This window comes from Porites lutea, chromosome 2 (genome assembly GCF_958299795.1).
Source record: "Porites lutea chromosome 2, jaPorLute2.1, whole genome shotgun sequence".
In the NCBI taxonomy this organism is placed as follows: Eukaryota; Metazoa; Cnidaria; class Anthozoa; order Scleractinia; family Poritidae; genus Porites; species Porites lutea.
Window position 1 is genome coordinate 42052449 of NC_133202.1, and position 5564 is coordinate 42058012.

The following is a 5564-nucleotide window of genomic DNA, read 5'->3' on the forward strand; positions in this document are numbered from 1 at the left end:
TCATTGGATGAGATACCATATGGTGAAATGCCAAAGTGGGGATCAACTGCTAGATTCTTGATTAATACAAAACAAAAACTTGGTCTTGGTTTAAAAGTGAAACGGCGTTGAGTAGTGATTGGTCTCAACAATTAGCCAACGAACTTCACAAACCAATCACAAGAAACTTTCAAAAAAGATTAGTAATATCAAATGGGATTGATGATATCTGGGCTGCTGATTTGGTAGAAATGCAAAAGTTTAGTAAGTGGAACAAAGGGATTAAATATCTTCTAATGGTTATTGATGTGTTTAGCAAGTATGGATGGATTAGAGGTTTGAAAGATAAAAAAACCGAAACCGTCAGTAAAGCATTTGATGACATATTCAAAAGTAAACGTAAACCTCAAATGTTATGGACTGATAAAGGTTCCGAATTTATAAGCAAACATTTTAAAGATTTTCTTAAAAGAGAGGGAATTAAACTGTATCACACTGAAAACGAGGAAAAATCTAGTGTTGTTGAGAGATGGAATAAAACAATGAAAAACATAATGTGGAAGATGTTTACTGTGAATAACAACACTGTTTACTGGGATAAGTTAGATAAACTAGTTAATGATTACAATAATTCGAGACACTCTAGCATTAAAATGACTCCTGTTGAAGCAAGTAAAAAGAAGAATGAAAATAAAGTTAGGTCTAATTTATATGGTGATTTAATCTACTTGAAACCTCGTAAGCCAAAGTTTTCAATTGGTGATCATGTTAGAATCTCAAAATATAAGAGAAAGGTATTTGATAAAGGTTACACACCAAACTGGACAGAAGAAATATTCGTAATTGATAAAGTTTTACCTACAAAACCTGTTACGTATAGCATTGTTGATCTTATGGGAGAAGAGATTAAGGGTTCTTTTTACGATCAAGAATTACAGAAAGCAAAACAACAAACATTTAGAATAGAAAAGATTATCAGACGAGATAATAAGAAAAAAATTTCATTAGTAAAATGGAGTGGATATCCTGATAAATTTAACTCATGGGTAAGTTCTAAGGATTTGGTTGATTTTTAATACAAATTTTGTATTAAAAAAATAGTTATTTTATTCTTTTTTTTCTTCATCCGATAAAATTAAATCTTCAACTACTTGATCAATTATCTCTTCACTATCACTATCACTATCACTATCACTACTTTTTTCATCAATTTTAAGTAAACTCTTTCTAGGTTCTAATTCTTTAACATAGCACTCGTGTACTTTTATTTGTAAAGATGTAACAGTCTTACTTATAAAAATTCCTTCAATTATCAATGCTAATTTAACACGGCAGTACTGGTTAATATATTTAAAAGGATTTAAATCACGACCTCTCTTTCCCTTAAACAAAGATAATATTTTATTTGTTTTTTCTGAGTAAATAAGTTTTGCATAAAGAACTGGTGATGATGATTCATCAACTTTTGTTTTCTTTTTTCCTTTCTTATCTGTGTATTCTATTTGTTTATAGTAAAATGGTGAAGATAAAGTTGATGCTAAATCTGGTCCATATTCATTCTCTAAATGTTGCTGAGAAAATTTTATTACATTATTAATAACATCAAAAAATGCTCTCTCTTTATTATTAGGTTCAGTATCTTTAGACCAAAGACATACTGGAATACTATAACCAACCAATTTACCTGTTTCTTGATTTTTCTTTTCACTAACCCCAAAACTAAAAAAATCTGGAGTTTCAACTACAAGTGGTCCTTTCTTTCCATTTGAGTATTTGACTTCAATTGGAATACGTTTGTATTTAATCTTGCTATCTTTTACTTTGTACTCTTTGGGTTCATTAAAGATAATATTCTCTTGGGTAATATTTTCGTAACTTGACCACTGCATTTTATTAATATTTAGTTAATCTTTAAATCATATATTAATTTTATTTTTTAGGCCAAAGTAAATTTACTGACCAAAAGTTTGAAGATTCTGGTTTAGTATAAGTTAATTCTCCCTTTTTATTTTTAATCTTCATAGCACGAGATAGATATTTATCTCTTCTCTCTTTATCTTTGTGAATAGTGTAGTCTGGATATTTAGGTGACCCAAAGTGAACTTTCTTTCCACCTGGAAGTGTAGCCATGTATTTGTTATTTTTACGAGTTGAATAATCAAGTGATTCAGCACCAAGTTTTTTAGCATTTTTGGTTAATCTCTTAAAATCTGTTCCTTCAAGAATGTATCTTTGGGGTGGAATGTAATCTGGATCATTATCATGTTGATAACCATCATCAACTATAAAATCTAAATCCTCTTTTGTAGGAGTAGTTTCTCTTGATCTTGGTTCCATTTTTTATTAATTGGTTATATTAAATTAAATTCTTCTTCAAACTTTTTTTTCCCTTCTATATATTTCCTCATGTCCTATTTCTTTTACTTTCTCTGGAGTATACATATCAGTAAACATAAGATATTTACAAAAAGGATCTAATGGCTCATCATTTCCAAGAGCTTCAATAACACTAGTAATAATCCTCTTTGAAGAATCAATAAAATTATCTAAATAATGATAAAGATCTTCGCTACAATATTTAACTTCTTCTTCAAAAGGTATTGGATGTGAATTTAAAATATAAGCTAAATTAAAAAGAATAGATAAATATCTGTATAAATTTTTTGCATATAATAGTTTACTTTCATCACCACTATCTTTTAATTTTTTAATTGATTCAAGTATTATTTTTTTTCTGTCTTTATCTTTCCAACCAACCTCAACCTCAACTTTATATCCCATGTCTTCTAATGCTTTGAATATAGCATCCATTTATATATATTATTATACTAATACTAATTCTTTTATAAAAACTTGTAACATGATATGTTATAAGTTTAGAAATATTTTACTCATTCACTATCACTTTCAATTTCAATTTCACTATCACTTTCACAATCGAAACGATTATAGTTTAATTGATCAAAAATCTTTGTAAAAATATTATAAAATTCTTTAAAACCAGGAAAAAATTTACTATCAACTAAAGACGCACCCCAATCATCATAACCACCATAACCACCATTATCATCATCATCACTATCATCACTATCATCGCTAAGATCACATATACAACGTCTTTTATAATTTTCAAACTGTTCATTAATAAATATTATATCACGAATAATATCAAGATCATAACTTGGAATAATAAGATTATTAATATGATTAAACTTACCTTTTTCTTGTGCTCTGAGAAATCTTTTCATATACTTCTTAATTTTATTAGAAATGTTACTTTCAAATAAACCATGATTTAAGTAATCTAGTTTTTTTGTAAAACACTTAAAATAAAGATTTAAGCCTCTTACGAAAAGATACTCTCTTTTGAAATCGGAAGCATATATGGGAATTTTACTTTTTTTTCCCGTCAATTCACCGATTAATTCAGTTTGAGGTAAGGTACTAGAACTCGCTTGAAGACCCGTTATCATAACTACTCTTGTGTGTTTCTTCTGAAACAGTGAGGACAACTGTAAAAGTGAGGATATGGTTTGTTTTCCATAGCAGAAGAAAAACTTTTGTAACTGCTTGAAAACGAAAATGCCACGAACTTTGGAATGTCTGTTCCAAGGCAACGGGGAAGGCGGGTCAATTCTGCATTCATTTTTTTCCTTCTGTCATTGGTCATGGAACATTGGGTCCAGAACATAATGATTACTTGAACCTCGAAAGGTAACAGGTTGCCGAACGGCTTGTTTCTGGGGTCTACTAAGCCTTTACATTTCATTGTTTGAAGCTTTGTTAGCAAAAACAGCACAACAGAGCGTGTCTTGCCATGTGCAGATGCTAGGTGTGTGAAAAACACAAGGAAGTAGGCTAAACCAATAAAGTTGGAAAAAGTCGCAGGGGAATCCAAAAAGCACCAATGAAAGAAAAGCCAAAGTTAGAAAAAAGAAAAGAAGCATTAAATAAGCCTCATTTCACTTTACCGTTGTAACTTGTTTCTTAATCGAAAATGATGTCCCTTCAAGAACTAAGTCATAAAGCTGTGCCACACCCGGGGGGACAAGCCAGAAAGTTTTTGCCGCCATGGCTTGCTGTACGTATTGCACTGGAAGAAAGGGAATTCAATGAAAGGATTGACAGGTTCAGAGAGGAACACAAACTTCGTGAATTGCATGTGTTAGAAGACTTAAACTTGACCCTGCCCTATTATCCCAGCAACGTGTGGTGGCTACAGCGAAGTTAGCTAAACGCGTGGATTGTTCTTTGTTTAGAGAGACGCTTATAGACTTAAGGACATTAAGAGATCTTGACTGGACGTTATCCATGAAAATGTATTTTGCCAACTTTCTCCATTTAATTTAGACTAACGTTACAAATCGAAAAAGAATTCCGAGGTGGAAACCAAAACCGAATGTGCCCCGTAGCACTGTTTGTACGTTTGATGAACCGAGCGTACAGCAATGGAAATCAAAACAGACGTTGGCCCGCGTATGTGTTTATCGCATTTAATATCCGGGCAATGGCAGATAGTTAAATCGGTAAAGTGTTTCAGTAATTAGTAGCTATCGTTTAGGTCAATGGTAGAAACTAATTATGTATTTGTATGTAGGTCGTCGCTTGACCTCATTCGACTGGTCCCAGATGTCGAGTGGATGCCCTCATTTACTTCAATAAGAAGATGGAAAAAGATGAAGTATTGTCCATTCACAAAACGGTTGAATGTTAACAAACATATATGTAGTCGTAGTGAAAGAATATTTGAGTTTGTTCTAACATTAGATGGTTTAATTTTGGCGTGGAAATACGAAGAGGTAGACACGAATCGGGAACGTGAGACCCTTTTGAAATGGTATAAAGGACCATCGATTATTCAAAGAATAGGATGGTAAACGAATGGTGTTTTTTATTTTGTAGACCAACACTTATGGAACTGAGAGTGTTACCTTGTTGCCCCGTGGCCCTGTGGGTATATTCGGGGGAGTCATGTACAAGTTGCAATCTGAGAATTGGTTTATTTGGAATCTATATTGAAGACTGGCTTCTATTTAGGACTCGGTCAGAAGACTTTGACCTGTTTGCAGCCTATGTCAAATTTTGTAGAGTGTATGCATCATTAATCGAAAGGTACCCCTTTGTATTTCTAGAAGCACAATAGAGGAAATCGGAGAAAGGCCTTTTTGTTTTCACACCCAATGGGTTAAAACAAGTATTGACGAACTGTGCGCCCACTTTTTAAGGATGTTAACTTCAAGACTAATTATAAATGACTATATTGATCTGAACTACTGGAAATAATTAAGGGCAACAGCCGAATATAGACGAAAAGCGCATGAAAGTTGTCTTGCATTGTATGTAACTTTATTTGAAGAATGGATTGAAATGGGCGGGGAAGTTTAGCTTCCACCACAAGTCGCGCTTGTAATAGGTATTCTAATAAAGAGTGTAAAAGTAATTGTCTTCATAATTAACTGGGAAATAAGACGGGGTAAGGGGTATCAAATTGGGAAGGGAAAAAGAAAATAAGACTTAACGTACCAGGGAAAGCGAAAAAAACGAAAGGTCATTGCGTGCAGACAAAAAGAGGGAGTATTAGTCAT